This window comes from Adiantum capillus-veneris, chromosome 26, assembly GCF_014529385.1.
Source record: "Adiantum capillus-veneris isolate H3 chromosome 26, ASM1452938v2, whole genome shotgun sequence".
In the NCBI taxonomy this organism is placed as follows: domain Eukaryota; kingdom Viridiplantae; phylum Streptophyta; class Polypodiopsida; order Polypodiales; family Pteridaceae; genus Adiantum; species Adiantum capillus-veneris.
The window spans coordinates 89,749,596-89,774,517 of record NC_140956.1 but is presented as its reverse complement, the minus strand read 5'-3'; the positions used below and the strand labels follow the sequence as shown (position 1 = coordinate 89,774,517).

At 46.3% G+C, this 24,922-nt stretch overlaps 1 protein-coding gene across 4 annotated transcripts in view; it reads left to right on the top strand.

Moving 5' to 3' along the window:
- ISA1 (isoamylase 1) overlaps positions 1-24,922 on the top strand; it is a 47,385-nt gene that overhangs the window by 5,626 nt on the left and 16,837 nt on the right. The gene's annotated exons all lie outside the window — the stretch shown is intronic.

The following is a 24,922-nucleotide window of genomic DNA, read 5'->3' as shown; positions in this document are numbered from 1 at the left end:
GTACATTGCAGCTAAGAAATTTGAGTTTTTTCTCACTGAAGTTACTTATCTGGGTTATATCATTTCTGCAGAAGACGTCAAGCTAGATCTTGTGAAGGTGGAACAAGTACGTAATTGGTATTTTTCCAAAACTGCATATGATGTGCGTCCTTTTTTTGGTTCATGTCAAGCATATAGTTCGCACATAGAGAATTTTGTATGCATTGCCGCACCGGTAAAGAATCACGGACAGCGCGTGGATTTGCTCGAGGCAGCCATTGAGGCTTTCGTAGCTCTCAAGGTTGCGGTGACAAAAGTGCCGTGTCTTATCCTTGCCTCTTGGGATGACCCCTTTGAGGTATGGACGGATGCGAGCAATTGCGCTATAGGCGCTGTGCTTCAACAACATGGCCGTCCAGTTGCATTCCTTAGTTGGAAGCTTAGAAGTGCAGTAGTGCAGAAAAGAACTATTAACTTTTTGATAAAGAACTTTTGTCTGTCATTCACTCTCTTAAGCATTGGATGCATTTTCTATATGGTAGAGAGTTTATAGTTCGCTCAGATCACCAAGCTCTCAAGTGGCTCCAATCTATGCCTAGTGCACATTGGAGTGATCGCCAAGTAGGTGGTTACAATTTTTTGAGCAGTTTGGAGGTTTGATTGAGTGTGCGCCTAGAAAATCTAACCCTGTTGCAGATGTGTTAAGTCACAAAGGACAGATCCTGGCTCTTGAGTCAAGATCCACAGTTTCTCTTCCGGGTGTGTCTTTCGACAACATGAAGAACCAGTACGCAGATTCCGAGTTTGGTAAGCAATGGTTGTAGGCTCTTGCTTCCCAAGGGCCTAGCAACTATCTCATTCGTGATGGTTTATTGTATTTTCGTCACCGTCTATGTGTGTTGCCTTCTCTTAGGACAATCGTATTGCACGATGCACATGACTCTCACGGGTGGGCACATGGGAATGAACACCACTTTGGAGAAAATAGAAAGATTCTTTTATTGGCCTAAAATGCAAAAGGATGTGTTTCGTTATGTCACACAGTGCACTATTTGTCAAAATGTAAAAGCTCCTCGGGGTAAGCAACAAGGCCTCTTGCTTCCGCTGCCTATTCCCGATGGACCTTTTCAGGATATTTCCATGGATTTTGTGACTAACCTTCCACCTAGTTTGCGTTTAAGGAACACTCAATGTTTGACAATTGTTGATTGTTTCAACAAGTTTTGCATGTTGATTCCTTGTAAGGCCATAGTCACCGCACAAGATGCAGCATGGTTGTTTTCCTTAGCTTGAGAAGCCAACATTAGATACCTATGATGGTCTGATCTAGTTATCCACACACTTTCTTGGATCATTTTAGGACTATTGGCAACAATGGCAAGTCACTGACAAGGCTGTGAAACAGACAAACACGCTGAATTGAAACAATAAGTACTGGAACTTAAAGAGAACAAAAAAATTGGAGACGAGACACAGTGGGATAGAGTTCCCCACTCAGATGCTGTGGCCCCTTAGGTGGGTGCCCCTTTTGGTACTTCTTTATTCATTGATCTTGGACATATATAATTGTTGGGAGTCGCTTTGTAGAATTGTAGCCAAGCACTAGGAAAGTCAATGCTTTCATGGGTGCCGTGACGATTGGAGGAAGGTGAATCGTCAGCCGAATGAGAGAGAGAGAGAGAGAGAGAGAGAGAGAGAGAGAGAGAGAGAGAGAGATTCTAGCCTAGAGCCTAATGTGGAGAAATAATGAGTGCCCGCGTAAACACACTCTCTATGTGTTCGTCCTCTAGCACACGACCAGAGCATAGGTGCATGTGATCTCAATACTCTAGAAGCGTTGGTAAGTGCCCGTGAAGACCTCTCACCTAGTTTTTTAGGTGTTTACAACTCAATTTTTTTGTTATTTTTGGTTCTTTTTTCTAACCAAGCCACGGAATACGGCGTGTGATAGCTCAAAACGAGCGTCTTGGCTAGAGGGATGTGCTGTGCTTTATAGTCCCCGATTCGGTTACGTAAAGCCCTCGGAATCCTAAAAACAGTCTAGAATTAGTAAGTCCAAAGAGTGAGTGTGAATGGGATGGTGGACAACTTGAGGAACTTGTCCCACATGCCCTCTCTTCACTTGAGGTCCTAGTCTTTATAAATATAGTAGTGTGTATACTATATCATAAGAGTGAGGATTGAGGCCTGGGCTCAGGCTCAGGCTTGGGCTCGGGGAATAATCCCGATTTCGATCCTTTCTTTTAAAATAATTTTTTTTTAATTTTCTTTTTGTTTTTGAATTTTCTTTTTGATCTCAGATATTCGGAGCTTTTTTTTAATACTTTAATTTTAATTTAAAAAAAAAAACAACTTTTTGAAAAAACAACTTTTTGAAAAAACAACTTTTTAGTGGATAATGCTGCGCATAGGCGTCGAGCTCACGGGCGCACACAACTACCCCTGGCAGCTCTGTCTAACCTGCTTACAGCTAACAGTGCTAATTAACGCTAATTAACACTACACAAACACTAACACAACAAACTACACACTGTCTACACTTCCTAACATAGCGAACTGCTCACTCACAGACTACTCAATCTACTCACTGTCTACTGCACATTACAGATTTACACTAACTAACATATCTGCTAACACCTGCACATTACAGAACTTAGCAAATCTAACAAAAACATGTACACTGCAGCACTCATATCAGAGCTTACAAATCAAACTAAAACCTGCACATTACAGCCATTTAACAGATCCTAATCCCAACTAAAAAAACACCATAACAGATGAAAGAATAGCTTCAAGAGGTAGCACTGAGTGCTCCTCAAGCTTAGTGCAAGGCAATCCCCGGCAGCGGCGCCAAAAATGTGCCCTTTGCCGTACGTGTTGGAGGTTAGGAACTTGCCAAAACACTGTGTGCGAGCCACGAATGGCTGCAAGTACACAACTAAACATTCCTAGCAAGCTCAAAGGGGCAATGGTGTGTCACTCACCGCTCAATGCTTCCGTCGTGAAGGATCCTATGGCGTGAAGGAGCCGCGCCGTCGCCGCGCTCAACCGCCTCGCCACCGTCGATGTTGCCGCAATGCTCGATCACACACATTCTCTCTCTCTCTCTCTCTCTCTCTCTCTCTCTCTCAAGGATACACATGAGCACACGAAGGAGGAGAAGACAGAGGTAGAGCAAGAGCACTTCTTAGTTCGCACCTCAAAGAATAAGGATTTTAGGTTAAAATAGACCACAGTGACCGGTTGTTGCAAAAATACTGTAAAATAAGATAAGTGGTGCTCCTCTCATCGGCGATCACCTACATACCTATTGGACTGACAAGCCCGGTCCATGACTCAATCAAATAAATAATAAGGCGTCCGTCGAAGGTGATAGGGTGTTCGTGAGGGATAACAGTACGCCAGAAGACTTCATGTTTGATATATGCGTGGTAACTAGGTCGGTGGGATTGCAAATCGTCCAATGCTACATTTCTGAAAGCATCTATATCATTGACTCCCATCATAGAATATAAGCATGTATTATTGACATGCAAGCGAGGTCGCTTGCAGTATTTCAAGGGCGACTTATGTCACCAAGAGGTGTATTTTTCTCTTGCCTTCTCTAAGTATTTATTACATATTTTTATTTATTTTAGTTTTGCTTGTTTTCCCCGGAACCCTTGAAAAGGTGCAAGTGAACATTGCATGGCTAGTGTGAAATGGGTGCAACCAAATGGGTTTCTCATGGATTCTAGGTTAGTCAGTTGGTGACTGATTGGACCAGTTAGCATTGTATTCTGATAAGTATGGAAGCACGTGGCACCTAAATAGAATTTGGGCCGCTCGGCAAGTCATTGACAACTTTATAAGTTGGAAGGGGTTAGGAAACTGAACCATAAGGGACATAGTGGACACATGTCAATAGAGTTACTTGCTGGTCAACACACACCTCCAGAAGGTCTCTTCCAAGCTGGAGGCGCCCAAATATGAGAGTGGAGGCTGATTTTTATTTTGTGAGTGAATTTAGGTTCTGCAGCTTTAATGGAAAGCTTATCTTCTCCCTTGTCTCATGTAGAGCGATGATTCTGCTCTCGTGCATCTCTCTCCCCCTTATACATATGGTAATGCCCCACTAGTTGGGCTCCTTAGATGACTGTGTATAATCTTGTGGGTTTTATGCGCGTTTGCCAAGGCAAGAGCCTTCTGAATAGGAACCCGATTAGCTAATTGCTAATCCCCCACATGTACACATAGTTCCATTGCAACAAATTGCGAAATAGGAGAGTTTTCTTGAGTGAAAACTCGTCCAAATCAAAAGGGGAAGTGCCCCATTGCCTGCGGGACCACTTGAAATACTCATAGAAGTGAAAACTCGTCCAAATCAAAAGGGTCCCCTTGCATGCGGGAGCACTTGAAATTCTCATAGACTTGTTTTCTCTGCTCAAACCGATCCAAAATAGGGAATTATAGCTTGCTATGTTTATTTGTAGGCTTAGGGTTTCGCACCTAAGTCACAAAGTGATGACGTGGCGTGCCCAACTCGAAAGAACTGGCCAAGGGGACACGAGGAACTGAACCCCAAAAGAAGTGGCCGAGAGGCCTAAAGGGTCAGGATTTAAAAACTTATACCCCCTGACAACTTAAAGAACTCATGAGCACCGATCGAGGGGCCTAAAACCTAGAATATCAAAATCTTGAACTCTGGGCTGATTTTCGTAAATTGCGCTAATAGTGATGATGTGGTAGGCTATTTGGACTTGGGCGTTTTGCACTGGCAGATTTCAGCAGAGAGGGTGCGTAAGCTTTTGAGAGTAGAGCTTTGGGTGCAATGCTTTTGAATTGAAGCTATTTAAGGCTCTACTTTTGGGAATCCCTTGTAAGTTTATAACGACCCTTGGGGCCACTCTTTCGTAGAGCATCTGGATGCAAACTCTCAGAGAGAGTTGGACCCTCGGGAGTTGTACTTTGCGAAGCATAATAATAAAGAAATACCGAAAGGGGCACCAATCTTTGGGGCCAGCACGTCTTGGCTCCGAACTCCGCCGTGCTGTTTCAACCTCTCTCTCTCTCTCTCTCTCTCTCATGAGATATGAGCGCATGAGATGGGCAACGAGCAACGAGTGAGATGGGCAACGAGCAGCTTGTGAACAAGGCAGCGTGTATGTACTCTCTCTCTCTCTCTAGAAATGCGTTGTCAGACCATGTAGGGGCTACTGTGCACGCAGGAAAGCAGATGCGCAGGGTTGTGGAGACGCAGGGGGAGCAGGTCGATCTCTCTTACACACACTATGCCACACACACCCTCTCTCTCTCTCTACTGCACATCTTGTATCATCCTTTGTATCAACTCTCACCCATTATATTCCCACACGCACACCCACATTGTGTTGGATTAGCCCCTAGTCCCCCCCCCCCCCCCCCCCCCCCCCCCCCCAATATCCTACACAATTCCAGCTAGCTGCTTAGTTCACATCTAGCAGTTGAGATTTTAGTTTTTTTACTTTACTTCATTTTTTTTTGTACCCAGACATGGTATTAGATCCACCAAGATTGTATCATTTTGGTCTCATAGGTGATTTTGGCCTTTTGAAGACGTTTAATATAACATTTCATTTCATTTTTCATTTTTCATTTCTCTCCCGCTGAAGACTCTTCTATCGCGAGCAGCCGTGTCTTCTATCGTTAAAGAAGTCTATTATCGCTATAGAAGTCTTCTATCGTTAAGAAGTTTTCTATCGCTAGAGAGCGTTCACGCTAAAAAGTCTTCTATTGTTGAAGAGTCCTCTATCGCGAGTAGCCTTGTCTTCTATCATGAACTTCTATCGCAGTAGCAAGAGTCCTCTCTCTCTCTCTCTCTCTCTCTCTCGTTCTCTCTCATTTGCATTCAACCTTTGATCAACGCCTGCAGTTGGCTGTGTATCTTGTTCCCTTGTTCCCTTGATGAGGGCCGACATTGGTATACGAGAAGTAGTAACACAACAGTAGCAAGGATTCTTGCAGGTTTCATCGAGCAAGGGTTTGGTCCGTGCTGGTCGGCGGGGGGGATGGACCAATCAGCCGACCTCGGAGATGACGATATCTATGAAACCTGGCCTAAATCAAAAGCAACATTTAGGCAGAGGTTTCGAGAGAGCACACTATTGCCAAGTTCTATGAGAGTAGAGAAACTTTCTAGAGTCAAAGATGACTTAATTTTTGAGAAGGTTTAGGTGATGATTAAGGCGGAGCTGAGCCTTTTGAGGGATGACATCGAAAAAGAGATGTATGCAAATGCGAAGACTTACAAAAAAGCTACGTATGCAGATACGAGGAAAGAATTGGACAAGAAGATGCTTAGTAAGCGAGACGAGATGTACACATCATTGAAGGCCGCAATACAGACAATTGCGAGGGAAAAAGTGAATGTAATGGAATGTATGATGTAAAAAAGATTACAGGATGCACTTGCTGCGTTTGAATCCTAGAAATAAAAAATGGAAGAACGCATGAATGAAAAGGATGCGTTGATGGAAGCACTTAAGGGAGACCTCGCAGATTGCAAAAATACCCCCGCAAAAGAGGGAGAAAATCACCCCTCAATGATAAAAGGAGCTCGAAAGCATTATGAAAACTCTTTGGGAAGAGGAAGAGCAGAAGGTGCGAACTTCTTCTTCATGGGCGGAACACCTATTCAAAACACAAGAGAATGTTGATAAAGCCTGAAAAGTGGTTTGAGGACGCAAAGAAAGGGAAAGATAAGATGCCTAAAACCACATCGACATCCACTATCATCAACATGACAATTGAGGAGGGGAAAAAAAGAGAGACTAGAGCCCTTCACGTGCGTGTTACAGGTTTGAAAGACACTAAAAAAGTAGAAGAAGAGGTGCAAGAGTTCTTGAAGTGCATGGGTATTTTTGAACCCACACACACTGAACCCACACACACAAGTGCTTGGAGAGTTGGCAAGAAGGGAGGTGATGAGAAAGGAAGGCCCAAGGAAAGAGCACTCATTATACGTTTCCTTAAGCTGGAAGCTAGGAAGGAATTCTTGAAGAAGAGACCAACACTCAAGCAAACTGGGATATTTTTGGGTGATGACCTCACTCTCACAAAGGTAGCACACATGCAAGAGCTGATGCCAGAGATCAAGACGGCGAGGGAGAAGGGGAAAATTGCTTTCTATAGGGGAGGGAAAGTAGTGGTGTTAGACAAATGCACCGCATGACGGTGTGTGAGACCTGTGGGACCAACCTTAAAATGGCAGCAAGATGTAGGCGCATTTGAGGATAGCTTTTGGGAAGAGACATTATTTTTTACTTGGAAACGCATCAGACTCCTGGCGGCACATTACCTAGAGTGACAGGATACCATTGCGAGACTACATGCAGGTAGGATGTGAGATCAACGCATAGAGGACGAGGGTCAGGAGGTGTGGCAGTCCTATTCAGGGAGGAGCTTCAACCCTCATGTAAGGTGCAGCGGAATGAAAGTTGAACTTTGCTCAAGATGAGTGCGCCGAATTGTGCTCAAGGTTCCTTTTGTTCTTATGGAAGGGAGAGCCTTCCGTTCTTAATGAGAGAGTGCAATGGACACAAACAAAGTGAATGGACACTGTGCGTGAAAGTATGTGAGACTGAGAGATAGAGAAGAGAATACGACACCAGAGACGTTGTAAAACCCTCCTCCGAAGGCCCCACTCTCTATGGCGAGAGCGGTCTACTTATGATTGCACAAATCTCTACAATGCTTGGACTTGCCGATGATGTCGACGACGATGAGGACGACGACGAGACGAGCTGAAATCTGAGAATGCTAAGGGTTGAAATCTGCAAATCTTTATCTACTGAATTCTGACTCTGTGTCGGTGACGATGTTGATGGCGACGACGACGTGCTGAAAACGCAGATGCTGAAATCTGCGTTTTCCGGGCTGAAACTGCGAACTTCGATGAATCCCACCGTGCGGCGAGGAACTGCTGCGGGAAGGTGAGATCTGCGAGGTTCGGAACTTGTTTTGCGAGTGCTAAAGGCTGAAAACTGAAAACGCTGGTCCTATGGCTGATTCTGTCGCGATGATCTGCAAAAACACTGAGGTTGATCTGCAAACCAAAAACACTAGGGCTGAAAACTGACCTTGCGAGGAAATCTTCTAATGCTAGGAAGTCTACTGTGTTGCTGTGGGAATCTGCTAACACTAGGGCTGATCTGCTGTCTACTGTCACCGGGAATCTGCAAGTGCAAAAACGTTGGCTGATCTGGTGCAAAAACGCTAGGCCTTCTGTTGAGAGAAAACGCCAGAGTTGTCGCGAGGGTCGGTCTTGCTGAGAAGTTGCCTGTTGAGCAAGGTGCTCCTGCTGCCTCTTCTGCCAGAAAGTGCTAGCTCTGGTTTGCTTATATACAAACTTAGCAAAATTGCCCTACCTACTTTCCAACAAAAGTCACTTAAAAATAATAAGTGAAAAATGTCAAAAATAGGGAAAATAGGCCCATGCATTGTAAAAATGCTACTGATGGGATCTGATGGTAATGCTGTGTGCAACAAGAGGATATGCATCTAATCTAAGTGTCTGGACATGCACGGTCTGCGAACAGACTCACAAAAGTGCCAGATCACTTCCTATTCTAGACTGACTTGATTGAATTGAACCCTTGTCATGCTGTAGCTTGTCCACGGACACATAGGGTTGGATGTGTCACGTGACATCCCCTCCTTTTCAAAGTGAGGTACGGGTACCGAACTGTATGGCGTCGAGGGAGATCACCAATAGCATCCGAAATCCTTGACGGGACTCTTCGCTGGCCACTCTGATGTGTGGATCGTGCGGTACTTGAACTTCATAAAGGTCTGCAATGCTTGCTTCTTGGGCCGCGCCGAAAGCGAGACAAAGTCTTCTTCAATGCTTCAACTTCGTCTAGAGTCCTGCTTCCTCCGTCTTCAAGAATCTCCACGGCTGAAAATTCCTGAAACCACTTCCAACACAAAAACATGAACATACCCATTCCATGTAAAGTGAGTGGAAAAAATCTTGTCTTCCTAAAAGACTGTGCATGCAATGTAGATGAACCAATAGACGGAGTGCCAAACCGTTCACCACACACACGCAAACAATGAAATCGAATCTTTCTCTTTTGATCTAAAGCAATCAACTGTGGCAATTCACAACGGAAATGCCCATGCTTAGTGCTCATACTTTCATGTGCTCTTTCTACAATTGTGTCGTGCCAAGGAAGAGACATGGAATGTGACTTCCTTACATACATACTTTTCAGCTTTTCATGAAAATCCGCATACATTTGTGCTCATTCATGAGTGAAACGTGCTCAACGTACAATATGTCATGCCTAGGAAAAGGGATCACATAAAGACGCTGACGAAAATACAAGAAACGATCACGAATGAAACACTTGAACAATGCGTGCTGACTAGTCATTCGAACACATAGTACTTCCTGTGAGGGTTCTTTGGACCTAGGCTTGAGAGCCAAGATCGGTTCTTCTTGAGGGGGTTCTTTGGACCTAGGCTCGAGAGCCGAGATCGGTTCTTCGTGTTTGATCGAATCTTCTTGTGGGGGTTCTGTGGACCTTGACTTGAGAGCCAAGATCCATTCTTCGTGATTGATCGAAGCTGCAACGAGGTTAGCTTCGCTAGAAAAAGCATCAACTAAACCATCATCCTGGTGAACAATCACATCATCGTCATGTAAATCATCATGCTTGTGAGAAATCACATCTTGATCATCATGCTTGTCATGATCATGCAATTTATCATGCTTATCATTGTCATCCAAATCATCATGCTTATCATTATCATTCAAATCATCATGCTTATCATCATGCAAATCCTGTGTGTCATGCTTTGGAGAAGAAGAGACTGAGAGAGTCTCCTTTTCCCGAATCTCTTGCATCTGTGCCTCCACTTGAGAAAAGAGTCGCAACAACTCTTGCATGTGTCGCGCTTGCTCATGCTCACACTCTATGGCTGCCTTTCTTTCTGCTTTTCTTTCTGCGTGTCTGCGATCCATTTCTGCCATTCTTTCTACTCTTCTTATTTCGCGTTCTAACTTCCTGTCCATAAATATCTACTCCAACTCCTCCATAGGAGTTAGTGCAATCCTTGGCGTAGATGGGGAAAGGGGAGGGTCGGAAAAACCTCCTGGTGGGGAAAATTCTTCTTCGCCTCTCTCAAGCTCACCACTTCCAAGCGAAGTATCCATTCCGCTTCGAGTGATGACCATCCACTGAAGTCTTGGGTTCTTGTGGGTTCTTGTGTCTTGGGTTCTTAAGTTCACGAGGAACTTGGGTTCTTGGGGGTCTTGGTGTTCTTGAGGTCTTGAGGGTCTTGAGTTCTTGAGGTTCTTGGGGTCTTCTTTTGCTTGCAATCCGTGTTAGAGAAGGATCTTCTCTTCACCCGAGTTCTACTCTTTTCCGCGGGCGCACCCCTTGGCGGCCTTGCGCTCACACCAAGGTTTCTTTTTCCCACCTCACGTTGATTGGCCGGCCGCTAAGTGCACGGTCCGCTCCCGATGAGTGAAAAGAGGCACAAGGGGAGGCTGGACAAGCCCTTCTTTCTTGGGTTTCCTGTCACTCTTCAAAAACACGATTAGGAATCGACACGCCCAAGTGAACTTGGGTTCGTGCGACCTCAACAAGCAAAAAAATTTTCTGTGGTTCTTGTGGTTCTTTCCTTGAGTTATATAGAACACTGCCAAAGCTCTGATACCAATGTAAGGTGCAGCGGAATGAATGTTGAACTTTGCTCAAGATGAGTGCTCCGAACTGTGCTCAAGGTTCCTTTTGTTCTTATGAAAGGGAGAGCCTTCTGTTCTTAATGAGAGAGTGCAATGGACACAAACAAAGTGAATGGACACTGTGCGTGAAAGTATGTGAGACTGAGAGATAGAGAAGAGAATACGACACCAAAGACGTTGTAAAACCCTCCTCCGAAGGCCCCACTCTCTATGGCGAGAGCGGTCTACTTATGATTGTACAAATCTCTACAATGCTTGGACTTGCCGACGATGTCGACGATGACGATGAGAACGACGACGAGACGAGCTGAAATCTGAGAATGCTAAGGGCTGAAATCTGCAAATCTTTATCTGCTGAATTCTGACTCTGTGTCGGTGACGATGTCGATGGCGACGATACGACGACGACGCGCTGAAAACGCAGATGCTGAAATCTGCGTTTTCCGGGCTGAAACTGCGAACTTCGATGGATCCCACCGTGCGGCGAGGAACTGCTACGGGAAGGTGAGATATGCAAGGTTCGGAACTTGTTCTGTGAGTGCTAAAGGCTGAAAACTGAAAACGCTGGTCCTATGGCTGATTTTGTCGCGATGATCTGCAAAAATGCTGAGGTTGATCTGCAAACCAAAAACACTAGGGCTGAAAACTGACCTTGCGGGAAAATTTGCTAACGCTAGGAAGTCTACTGTGTTGTTGTGGGAATCTGCTAACACTAGGGCTGATCTGTTGTCTACTGTCACCGGGAATCTGCAAGTGCAAAAACGCTGGCTGATTTGGTGCAAAAACGCTAGGCCTTCTGTTGAGAGAAAACGCCAGAGTTGTCGCGGGGGTTGGTCTTGCTGAGAAGTTGCCTGTTGAGCAAGGTGCTCCTACTGCCTCTTCTGCCAGGAAGTGCTAGCTCTGGTTTGCTTATATACAAACTTAGCTAAATTGCCCTACCTACTTTCCAACAAAAGTCGCTTAAAAATAATAAGTGAAAAATGTCAAAAATAGGAAAAATAGGCCTATGCACTGTAAAAATGCTACTGATGGGATCTGATGGTCATGCTGTGTGCAACAAGAGGATATCATCTAATCTAAGTGTTTGGACATGCACGGTCTCCGGAACAGACTCACAAAAGTGCCAGATCACTTCATATTCTAGACTGACTTGACTGAACTGAACCCTTGTCATGCTCTAGCTTGTCCACGGACACATAGGGTTGGATGTGTCACGTGACACCTCATTCGTATTGTCCGAAGGGATGAGCAAGCAAGATATATGTGGGTTAGAGTGAGAACGGAGACAGGGAGGCCACTCTACATTGCAATATGCTATTTTGCCCCCAACACATCTCACTATGCATCACCCAAGGGACAATCACCCTACATGATCTTGGATGAGGACATATGGGAGTTCTCTAGAGATGGAGATGTCATTCTTCTCGGAGAGTTTAATGCCAGGGCGGACCAATCTCTGATAGCTTTCTACGATACCTCAGAGGAAATGTTGAGAGAGTTGGATGTATGTGATATGGGATTGGCCAGTTGTTCACAAAAATAAAGAGCATATTGGATATGGGGGATACCTTAGAGGAAATTTTGAGAGAATTGGATGTATGTGATATGGGATTGGCCAGGTGTTTGCAGGATAAAGAGCATACTGGATATGGGGGATATGTGACAAATTTGGGGACTGCACATGGATTGGCCATCTTGAATGGCCTCCAGAGATTCCCAACGTCGAGTGGATTCACTTGTTTTACTCATAGACATGGGGCTAGCACAATTGATTATGTTTTGGCCCAGTCCAGTTTCATACCCTCTATCCAGGACTTTATGATCGGGCCAAGGCCTATAAGGGTAGCAATAGATCATACCCTCCTCATGTTTACCGTCTCAATCTAGTTCAGCACAGCTTGGCTGACACAAACATCTATGCCTACACGATACACTTTTACTTCGGAGATTGATTCTGTCTACATACATGGTATCTACAAACGCTTATGTACAGAGGATCCAAGGAGACCTCTAGGGGAGCTCACATCTATATTGATAGAGACAATACAGGATGCAGAAGCAGAGGCATACCCACACACTAAGCGTGCGCAGCGATGACGTTTTGGGAGCATACCCCAGAATAGCTGGTATGATGAGGAGTGCAGAGAGACTAAAGCCCGACTTCAGAGAGAGGTACTTCTAGGAGTCATTACTCATAGGGAGTCATGGATTGCTTCTCGCGTTTTGGTACTACGGAAGAAGAGGGCGTTTCTAGCTCAACTAGAACAGGATTTATATAAGTTGTTTTTGAGCTAGGATTCAGGCAAGGCATGGAGACTCTTCCATGAGCACTCTTCCCCACGAGTCATCACTTCTATAGAGGTACGGGGTCAGTATGCATCATCCCTCTACATAGTCTAGGGGTAGCCACCTCTTCCAGATCCTCCGGAGCCATGCCAACTTACATGTGCTTTCTTTACCGCCGAGATGGTAAAGAAAGCCATTGACAGAATGAAGACTAGGTGAGAGCATATGATCACGATGGCCTAGTAGCAAAGCATTTTATACATGCCAAAGATCTGCTTGCAAAGCTTCTAGCAGTGATGTTCAACCGGCCATGTATGAGGGCCTACCTGATACTTGTAGTTTGTCCACTATCGTACCTATCTTCAAGTCAGGGGACCCTATGGAGCTTGGGAATTACCGCACTATCATGATTGGACACACATTGGCACGGTTGTACGCTTCCATCCTTGAGCAGCAGTTGAGTAGATGGGCAGAGAGAGAAGGTGTACGGGCAGCAGAACATGCGGGTTTCAGAAGAGGTTCTCTACTCGGTCATATTCTCACACTCAGAGCCATTATTGAGGAGGGGAGATCACGTGTGAGACGGCTGTATTGTTGCTTTGTGGATTTCCGCAAAGCCTTTGATACGGTGCCCAGAGCTAGATCGATGCGTAGACTGCAGGAGATGGGGGTACCCAAAGAGTTGGTTTGGGGGATTATGGCTCTATACAAGTCAATAGTGGAGCATGTACGCACTTTAGAGGGGATTTCTGATTTGGTTCACTCCACTATTGGGGTGAAACAGGGCTGTCCGCTATCTCCTACACTATTTGGCATGTATGTGGATGAGGTTGTTGACTACATTGAGAGGGATGGTGATAGAGGAGCATAGTTGGCAGGGACATGGATCCCATTATTGCTATATGCTGATGATATTGTGTTGATTTCTGACACTCTGGAGGGGATGCATCATGCAGCGTCATTTAGATGCTTTGTACACATTTGCCCACGATAGTGGATTGTCTGTTAACCTGGGGAAAACCAAGGTTATGGTGTTTAACACCACACGACAATGGGTCAGGAGGTCAGCACCCACTTTTACAGATGACCAGGAGACGGTAGAGTATACAAATGCATGCACCTACCTTGGGGTAGTCTTCAGTGAACCGGTGTTTTCATTGAGGAGAGCAGCAGAGACTAGATTGACGAGAGCTTATGCAGCCTTGGGAGATTGGAGAAGATGTGTTCGTATCAGTTTCCTTCATGCATAATTTATGGGACCTCCCCAGAGACAGATATGCTCGGCTAGCCCTTGAGCCATCCCGACAACAGGTAGCGCTACAGGGGACACAACATACTGGTATGGGCAGATGACATCATGGTTTCAGTCACATGGCTTTAGCATGGATAGATTGCCCCCATTCCAGTACTCCTTGGATGCACCCTCCCTTTCTCTCACATAGATAGAGATCACTAGACTTATACGTCAGTATTTGATTCAACTAGATATCAGAAGCACATGGATACAATCGGTATGAGAGTTGGGCACGAAGATGGCTTTCTATAGAGAGCATCTTCTCCAACTAATAGAGGATGGATATGTGATTAGACCCACCTATATGGACACTCATTTATCCTATGGGATACGATGTGCTATTGGTTAGATGGGCACATCATCGCAGCAGCGAGAGATTGAGAGTGACAGATTTAAGAGAGTACCAACAGAAGCGAGGATATGCAAGCTGTGTCATATAGAGCTAGAGACAGAGTTACATCACATTTGTCATTGCCGGTATACTATGAGATACGAGACCGCTTTCACTGTCTATTCAGAGAAGGCTTTGGACCGTTGGCTAGAGTCGTGAGATATCAGGATCAGAGATGCCTCAAGTTGTTTTTGCTAGAGCTGCGTAGACACAGGGAAAGTCTCTTGAGGAGACCAAGCACTGGGAGACATTCACAGAGGGGGATCACTGACTTGTCTAGAGCAGGGACTGAACAGCCAGATGAGCATGCTTTGGAGTAGTCTTCAGAGCCCACTTATACGAGAGGTATACTAGTGGACAGGGCCATTGAGCTCGAGAGAGCTGGACGCCCATGTCTAACGAGGGTGACCATGACAGCGACGGAGGCTCATCAGAGGATCAGGACTATTCTAGCACGATATGGGAGACGCCGAGCGGCGAGTACGACTATCTACAGAGGCGGACATTGACGAAGCTCTTCAGCGACGGATGCAATACTTTCTTGGACAACGCCCAATGCCGGATATCTTTGGGCATTGATGATGATGCTGATGATTGGAGTCCAACGATTTTAGTCTTTTAGTTTTTCTAGTTTAGTCTTTCACTTTACTTCATTTTATGTTTGTACCCGGACATTGGACTAGATCCACAAGGATTGTATCAATTTGGTCTCATAGGTCATTTTGGCCTTTTGAAGACGTTTAATATAACATTTGATTTGATTTCATTTCTCTCTTTCGTCAAGTTTAGTGATTTTGCAGTTTTTGTCCGTCTGTTGCTATTGGTTTCTCGCTTGGAGTGTCCAAGCTTGTAACACCTAAACTGCAAGATAACACTAGGGAAGCCTTGGGGTGGTTATACAAGAGTTTGGGCACCTGTTAGTAGTGACCAAAACAGAGAATTACAACATGCTGAAATTTACTTACAACTCACCCGGAAGCTTCTTAAATGACCTACAATTTCTGCCCTTGACAGGTTTGGACAGTGTTACATGCTTGGACATTCCAAGTGAGAAATCAATAGCAACATACGAACAGAAATTGCAAAATCACTGAACTTGGCTAGAGAGAGAGAGAGAGAGAGAGAGAGAGAGAGAGAGAGAGAGAGAGAGAGAGAGAGAGAGAGAGAGAGAACCTGCAGCCAGCCGCGAGCATCACTACATGCGCTCTTGCTGCTGCCGCGTAACCCCATCCCTGCAGCCTGCACCCACGGCGTCTCCTGGCTGCAGCCCGTCACCTCGCGTTCCTCCTCGCGCTCTGCTGCCTGCTGCCCCACGCGTCTCAGCCTCAGAGAACCCTAATCCCTGAAAACCCTAATTTCTCGAAACCCTAATCCCTGAAAACCCTAATTTCCTGAAATCCTAATTCCCTGAAGAACCCTAATTCTCCGAAACCCTAACAATCCGCCAACCCCACCTGTTTCAAACCTTCACCGTGTGCATCGTTCTACTACTTGCAAGGGAAGGAGAGAAAGAGAGAGAGCGTGAAAGAGTTCAAGCTTCACTTTGGGTCTTACTTTTCCCGTTTGCCAGTCTCGCCCATTCTTCATGGCGGCTTTGCCGGTCTTGAGTGCCACACATGGCGCTCCATCACCACTTGCCTGTCGTGTGGATTGTACTGGTGACCTGTTGACACGCATTGACTCCAAAATTCAACACTTGGCACAGCATGCCTTGGTTGGCCGGATGATTGGATAGTCTCCACCTCGCTCTTCTATACGTGATTGGTGTCAGACTGCACTGGGCACCACTCAGGGACGGGTCTCGGAACTTACATTACTTGGCAGAGGCATATTCATGGTACGTCTTTCAGATCCCACCACTGCCTCAGCTCTCCTGGCTCGCTCTCCGATACTCTCTGATCGCAGAATGATATACTTGATGAGGTGGTATCCAGAGTTCACTACTGAGGAGTTTGACAGCCGGCATCTTATTCCCAGATTCCCTTTGATGCTTTCCTTCCCGGATATGCCTCTCCATTTTATTGATGAGCATCCCCTTCAGATGATTGCTGCTCATTTTGGCACAGTAGTTCCAGGATCCTGCATCTTCTCATCCGGTCCACCTCGCATTCAGGTCCTTGTGTTTGGAGATACTTCATTACCAGATACAGTTACTGTGGCCGTGCGTGATCGAGACTACTCTTGCCGAATGGTAGTCACTGGCCGCCCAGGACAGTGTTTACGTTGTCACGAGATGGGACACTTGGCACGCGATTGTCCCACTCAGCCACGCCATCGGCGACAACAACAGCCAACTCGTGGCACCCACACTCAGCCACGTGGTCAGCATCCACAGTCGGTTCCTACTACTACTACTACTCGAGCACCTCAGCAGCCTAAGGGCGCTCCCAGAGCTTCAACCCCCCATGTTCCTCCCTCTGCTTCAGTTCCTACTGAGACTGCATGGCAGACAGTAGGTCGTAACCATTCCTTCCGTCCTCGTCATCAACCCACCCCGCAAGCAACCCCCAATGTTAACTCTCCTGCTCCCTCTCAAGTTTCCGCCACTCCCTTACCCCCACCTTCTCCTCGCCATTCTTCTTCTTCAGCCTAGGATCACTTACCTCTGCTACCAGCTCCTCCTTCACTTGCCATTCCCCTGCGTGCTCCTTCCCCTATTCCCGAGGACCCTATTCCCATGTAGATGGATCATTCACCGTTGCTACCTCTCCCTTTTCCTCCTCTCCCTCTCGCCCTTACTCCCCCCCCCTCCACCTTCTGGTCCACCCCCTCCCTCAGCCGCTCATACTTACGTCCCACGCAGTTTTCTCAGCTCTTGCCCTCTTTCATGGGGCACCCATCGAGCTGAAATGTGCGGTGACTCAGAAGGACCATTGCGGGTGCAACTCTACCTTATGCACCACAAGCCAGGTTGTGTTCCCTCTTTAATAGGCAGTCGCTCTCAGCCTACCCATTCCTTTTTCCTTCCGTTCCATGCAGCTCAGGAATGGTCCGAGGATCAGGTTCTGCATTTTGTGCATGCACAAACTATGGCTCAGCTTAATTTATGGTTGTCTACTTCCGCTCCAGATGTATTGTCTCCACACTTCCCTTCCTGTATTGGTGCAATGGAATGGAGTGATGTTTATGCTTGCTATTCATTGCCTATGATCATTCATGTATCCTCAGATGTGGTGCTTCCTATGTCTATGCGCATTTGGGGTGTCAAAGCTGCAGCATCGGTCATGCAATGTAAACAAGCTGAGGTCCGCAGTTGGTGCAATGAGACGCCATATTTTAGAGAGGGCTTGCGGGTTGCTTTCCTCCTGCCAGAAGCTCATCCTTTGGATGGCCCAGCTGCCTCCAAGAAGATGCGCAGTTAGTCAGATGCTTTACCACTTCCTCCATGCAGACTATGGATTTACATGTAGTTTCTTGGAATACTAATGGTTTACAGACTTCTCGGGTAAGAGGTTCACGTAAGCTTTTACTTCGCAGAGATTTACATGCTCATGTAGTAGGCACTGTGGATATATTACTAGTACAGGAGCATAAGATTGCCACTCCCTTTGGTAATCTCATGCCCTCGGGCGCTCACACTTTTTGGGAGCCTGCTCTAGGCATTCATGGACAGAGTTGCGGTGTATGCATTTCAGTGGGGCCACGATACTTGACATCAGTTCAGCAGCATGGCACACTTGTCGCTGGCAGAGCAGTTTATGTTTCTATCCGGATTCGGGACTCTACCATTGGCTTTATGTCAGTATATGCACCCACTACTCCTCGGGAGAGAGCTACTTTTTGGTCCTCCTTGGTTGCTACTCTACCTACTGTGGACTCTTGGGTTGTTGGAGGCGACTTCAACAACATCGAGAGCGACTCTGATTGGCGATCACTCACTCCTCCAGTTCTATCATCCATTTCTCCAGATGAGCAGCCAGCTTGGGATCGATTTCTTCTAGCTATTCAAGGTGTTGACGCCTGGCACATACCCTCTTTTGGTCACCACCCTGCTACACTTCATTACTCGTGGGGGTTTTAGAGACAGCAGGGAAGACTATTAGAGCGACTTGATTGTTTTTACATTGGCCCTTGGGCAGCAGCTCTAGGTGGATTTACTACTATTTGGCGAGGGACCAGCCTCTCAGATCATTTTCCCATCTCATTGTTTATCTCTTTCACTAGATCCGCTGCACAGAGACGAGGCTGCCGCATCCTTGACAGTGTTCTAACCACTGAAGTTTTGCAGCAGCAGATTCGTGACTTGTGGTCCACGGGTGATTCTTATTGTGGTCCCCCTGGAGAGTTCCTTGCCCATTGCATTACTCAGTCTAGTATTTACTGCCGTGATCAGACTGCTAGTATTCATCGTCAGTTGAGAGTACGTGAGTCTGACCTCCACATTCCTCTTGGTTCCACACAGCGCTTGCTTGAGGAGTGGCCTCAGGATGCTTATCTCGCTGCTAGACAAACAGAGCTCACACAGGAAATTCGTCGTGTACAGGAGGCTAGGTCTGAGTTCACTCATCATGCTTCAGTATCTCATTGGACAGCTAAAGCTGATCGAATGAATAAGGACTTCTTCACTGCGGATAAAGAGCGCCCTCCTGGCACCACCCTCAGGACTTTGTGCGATGCTCAAGGAACACTTCATATGCATCTTGATGTTATTCTTGATATGTCTGCAGATTATTTTGAGGCATTGTTCACTGCTGATGTATGCACTACTGAGGTTTTACTTGCCCGTGAGCAGATCTGACATCACACCCGACGTCGTTGTACAGACACTATGGCAGAGATCTTGTTGGCCCCATTCACACTTGCAGAGCTTCATGCTGCTATCGAGAGTCTAGATCCATCTTCCTGTCCAGGCGAGGATGGCCTCACTAGAGCTTTCTTTTTGACCTATTGGGATGTATTGCATATACCACTGCTTCGTGGTTGTCAGGATATCTTTGCATCAGGCTATATGCATCCGGATCTTTGTTCAGGTCTCATATCTCTTATTCCGAAAGGGGGTGACACCACTCAGCTTCGCCAGTGGAGACCTATTACCCTACTCCCTTCGGTCTATAAGATATTAGCGTTACTGATCGGCCATCGCTTGCGACCGTTCTTACCAGATATTATTCACACTTCTCAGACGGGCTTTGTCATGGATCGATGCATACTGGATAATACCTTCACTTTTTATGAGGCAGTAGAGTGGGCAAGATCATCTTCTGAACCTCTCGCTTTCTTCATCCTTGACTTCGAGAAAGCATACGATCGTGTTGAGTGGGAGTTTCTCGAAGGATCATTAGCCAGGATGGGTTTCCCTTCGAGATGGATCTCAGGCATTTCCGCTCTCTTCAGGACTGCCAGCAGTGCTATTACTATTGGTGGTCGTGTCAGTCGCAGTTTTGAGCTCTCTCGATCTGTCCGTTAGGGATGCCCTTTGGCAGCATATCTGTATCTGTTTGTGGGAGAGACTATGTCCGACTTTCTTCATGCTCAGAGTCATGCATTTCGTGGCTTGACCATGCCAATACCTTTAGCTCCGGACCTTATCGATCAGGAGTTTGCTGATGACACTATGTTGATGTTGCGCTATTTGCTAGCAGCTCTTGATGCCATGCGGGGAGCCCTGGAGGTTTTTTGCATTGCCAGTGGTGCACGCATTAACTGGCATAAATCCTATGGGTTATCGGTTGGTAGTGATGACATACCTACTTGGGGGGTAACTGATGGTTTCACATGGCTACAGCCAGGTCAGACATGCAGATATTTGGGCTTTCAGGTTGGATTTGACGTTTCCTCACAGCAGCAGTTTGCACCCGTATTGCAGTCTATTTGCAGGAAGCTTTGTCATTGGTCTTCACGTCATCTGTCGTTGGCTGGCCGTGCATTGGTCGCCAACCATGTCATTCTGGCTACAGTATGGTATACGGCCTCCTGTTGGATGCTACATTCTGGAGTGATAGCTCAGCTCCGCAGACTCGTGCGGAACTTTTTATGGAGTGGCACAGATGGGACTACTAATACTCGTGCTCGAGTTCGCTGGTCCACGATTATTCGTCCTAGATCAGAGGGTGGCCTTGGCATTATTGAACCAGAATTACAGAGCCGTCCCCTTCTTACCAAGCTTATTGGGGGGGTTCTTTTTCCCGGGCAAGAACCTTGGAAGATGCTTCTTCAGGCTGCTCTTTCCACAGCGACTCCGCGCCACGGCACTAGAGATGGCCATACTTGGCAAACAGGGTATCGTTTTCTCTTTACGGATGCCCCCTTGTGTACCAGCACTCTCTCACCCTTCATCCGATCGCTCCTTCAGATTTGGGTATCCATGCGACGAGCTATCAAACGCTCACCTCCCTCATGCCGTGAGGAGATTGAGCGCCAGCCTCTCATTTGGAATGATGCAGTTCTTGATTCTTCGGTTAATCCACCCCGTCAGCTTGGAGAGAGGACTCACATTGATTGGGCTGCTTGGGACACTGGCCCTGCTGCCTCCATGGGACTATTTCATGAGACACGTATGCTGGATGCAGATTTTGTGGCAGAACATTATGACATTGGTCGCGGGGTAACAGACAGACTGCTTGAGATTGGCTCTGCCATTCCTTCACTCTGGGACGCAGTCATGCGAGGCACAGTTCAGATGCCTCCACATTGTGGCTGGGAAGGCCTCTTTACTGAGAGCACTCTCTTATTAGTTCATTTCGACACCATGCTGTTCACAGTTGATACTGACTACTCTTCAGGGATGCATGCTAGGCTGACATATGCTACTACCTCTTCGCGCCTCTATGGGGCTATTTCATGAGACACGTATGCTGGATGCAGATTTTGTGGCAGAACATTATGACATTGGTCGCGGGGTAACAGACAGACTGCTTGAGATTGGCTTTGCCATTCCTTCACTCTGGGACGCAGTCATGCGAGGCACAGTTTAGATGCCTCCACATTGTGGCTGGGAAGGCCTCTTTACGCAGAGCACTCTCTTATTAGTTCGTTTCGACACCATGCTGTTCACAGTTGATACTGACTACTCTTCGGGGATGCATGCTAGGCTGACATATGCTACTACCTCTCCGCGCCTTGTCTACCCCGGCGCTCGATGGGAGGCCATACGAGTAGTTGGCTCCAGCGGGAAGCGTCGTGTTGACCCCCGTTTCGCTTCCGCTGATGCTGCACTTTGGAGGCTTTGGGTGTGGGAGGGTCGTGCCCTATCTCAGCTCTATTGGGACCCAAGAGAGTGGCATTGGCCTCACTCTAACCCCACCGGCGCACATGTATCATTCTTTGAGTACACAGTCAAAATTGGAAGATTCGCATTGATGAGACAGCACCCAGAGAAGCCCACTCGTATGCGTTTCTGGTTACATTCAGGTCTCTCCCATGCCTATCTACAGCAGTTTTGGTCAGCCATCTGGGATTTACATGTGGCTCGTCGTATTTCCTTTTTTCGTGTGGATGACTGCACATGCCGGACTTCCAGTTGGGATTTGGTTAGCTTCTATGGGTCATGATCCGTTATGTACTCGCTGTTCTTTGCTCCTACCAGAGTCACCTGCACACTGCCTTTGGTCATGCTCGTCTTCTCATGCAGTATGGCTAGCAGTTTGCTTTTTACTTAGCAAAGCTGGTGTTCAGCATGGATTTCTCACTTGGGGATCTGTCTCCTGGTTGATGCCGATGCCCGGACCGCATCTTTTCTACGAGGGCTCAGACACAGATCCAGCTCTTATGCTTACCATGACTGGTTACCGGCGAGGGACTTTGGCTATGTTACCACAGATTGCTTGGCAAGGGGATCCTCAGACACGTGATGAAATCTTCTCAGTCATCACTAGCATTGCACTCTGGAATGTTTGGAGAGCTCGTTGTCTTCATATTCTCAGTGCGGCTCCCCAGCTCCTTCCAGATACCCTCACTGCCATTTGGCTAGACATCATTCACACCCTCATTTGGCAGTGGGATTCTTCCTCAGGAACATCTAGAGCAGCCGAGGCTCGTCGATTTGACTTCCTTCGGCGTTGGGCCCGATCTCCACTCTTCTTCACACTTACAGGTGGACAGATTACATGGCATTATGCACCTCCTCAGTGGTTTCTCCTCCACTCATCATACAGACCACCATGAGATTGTTCTAGTCGAGTTGTCACTATTGTGGCTCTCAACCTTACATTCAGCTTGTACACCCCACGTGATAGGCTATTTTGGCATCTGCTGGGGATTATCTTGTACTTAGTAATATACAGCCGTGATTTTTCCAAAAAAAAGAAAAAAAAAAGAAGAGAGAGAGAGAGAGAGAGAGAGAGAGAGAGAGAGAGAGAGAGAGAGAGAGAGAGAGAGAGAGAGAGAGAGAGAGAGAGAGAGAGAGAGAGAGACACGGCATGATGGAGTTCCGAGCCAAGACACACTGGCTTCAAAAGAATGGCGCCCCTTCCGGTATTTCATTATCATTATGCTCGCAAAGTACAACTCCCGAGGGTCCAACTCTCTCCGAGACTCTGCGTCCAGATGCTCTCTGAAGAGTGATCCCAAGGCACTTATAAAGAAAACAGGGGATCCCCAAAAGCAGAGCCCCAAAAGCACTTGATCCAAAAGCACTGCACCCCAAAAACATTTTCCAGCAAAAGCTCACGTAAAGCTACCAAAATATGCAAGTAGCGCAAAACGCGGAAATCTATATAGCCTGCCACATCAACACCTGCAGTGCAAAATCGAGAAATCCATCCAACGTGTCATGTGTCATGTCAACGCGATGTACGGACAACTGAGCCAAAGATCAAGCTTTTGAATTTTCGGGTTTTAGGCCCCTCTGTCGTTGCTCCATAAGTTGGGTAAGTTGGTGGTTTAGGTTTTAAAAATCCTAACCTCCTTTTTAGGCCCCTCGGCCCCAACTTCTTTAAGGTTCTTCTAGATTCATTCTCTTGGCCATTCGGCCATTTCTCTTCCAATTGTGCATGCCACGCCATCACATGGTGACATTCCTCCCTCTTGAAAAAATTGTAATGGCCCTCGATTACACCTGCAAAACAGCCAAAGAACATAAACTTTCTTTAGATCAGACATTGACTCTGTGTAGTTGTGCACAAGACTCCACCAACCCAATACTTTTACAAAGACATCAATCACTGATTGATCACATTTCTGTCGAGGGTCTCAAATACAAACCTTGATCATTGTAACCATTTAGCAATCACATCCAGACCACGCTGATCTTTTCACGGATGTGTTGATCTACTAAATCTTGTTACTAGCAGTTCACAAAATCACACACTTAGTTCCCAATGAACACCGTGTTTCAATCATTCAATCTAGCCATCTCATTCCGTCCAGAACTCTTGATGCACCTAGATCATTGTGTAGCCATCTCATCCTTGCGGAACTCTTGATGCACTCACAACAATATCTAGTCATCTTATCCAAATAGACATCTTGATGCACAAGAATCTCATTCAATTCACATTTAGTCCTCATTCACTTAACCATCGCATCCATATCTCTCTGATCTCTACAAATGTCTAGATGCACTAAGTTCAAATCATTCATAAGACAAAATGTTGCAGACATGTCATCTTTCTCTACATGTCTCTAACAATACACACATGGAAGATGACATGTTTCAGTTCAATCAAGGAAATTGCCAATTCAGTGTACATATATTCATAAAGTCATTCGGCAAAATATTGTCAGCCCGTTAGTATCCCTAAAATCTCAGAGAGAAATCTTTATTTAGTCTAGGCAATCTGTGACAAAGGAGTGGAGTGGCTCCCCTCCTGTGCAGTCCGCACCGCACCAGGTTCAACCTGTTCCAAAGTCCTCCTATTGTTGCATTTCACCAAAAACAGCAAATTCTTTAGGTCAATCCCATACTAAGGACCTCAAAGAATTTTCTAGACCACCAGCCTATTTTTCCTACAAACAGTAATAAGTTTCTCATCTGAATTTATGGTTGTTGAAGCCCCATAAGTTTTATTCTAGACATAGAATTTGGTGCAAAAATATCATATTTTCCTCATTCTGATGACATATCATCGATTCTTTTATGGATACACTTATTATTTCCACTAAGCAGAGCTGCCTACAACTTATCCATGATGTGGAGTCATAGTTACCGGGGAACGCGTTCCGTAGGCCCTGGAATGCCGGAACGCCGTTCCCTACCCCTCTGCCAAGCCGGAACGTCCCGGAACGTTTTGCCGTTCCGGGTGACCACTTGATACCGGAACGGCCTTGGAACGGCCCGGAACGGCCAACTCTCAAAAATGGGGAGAAATAGGTAGTTTTTTGC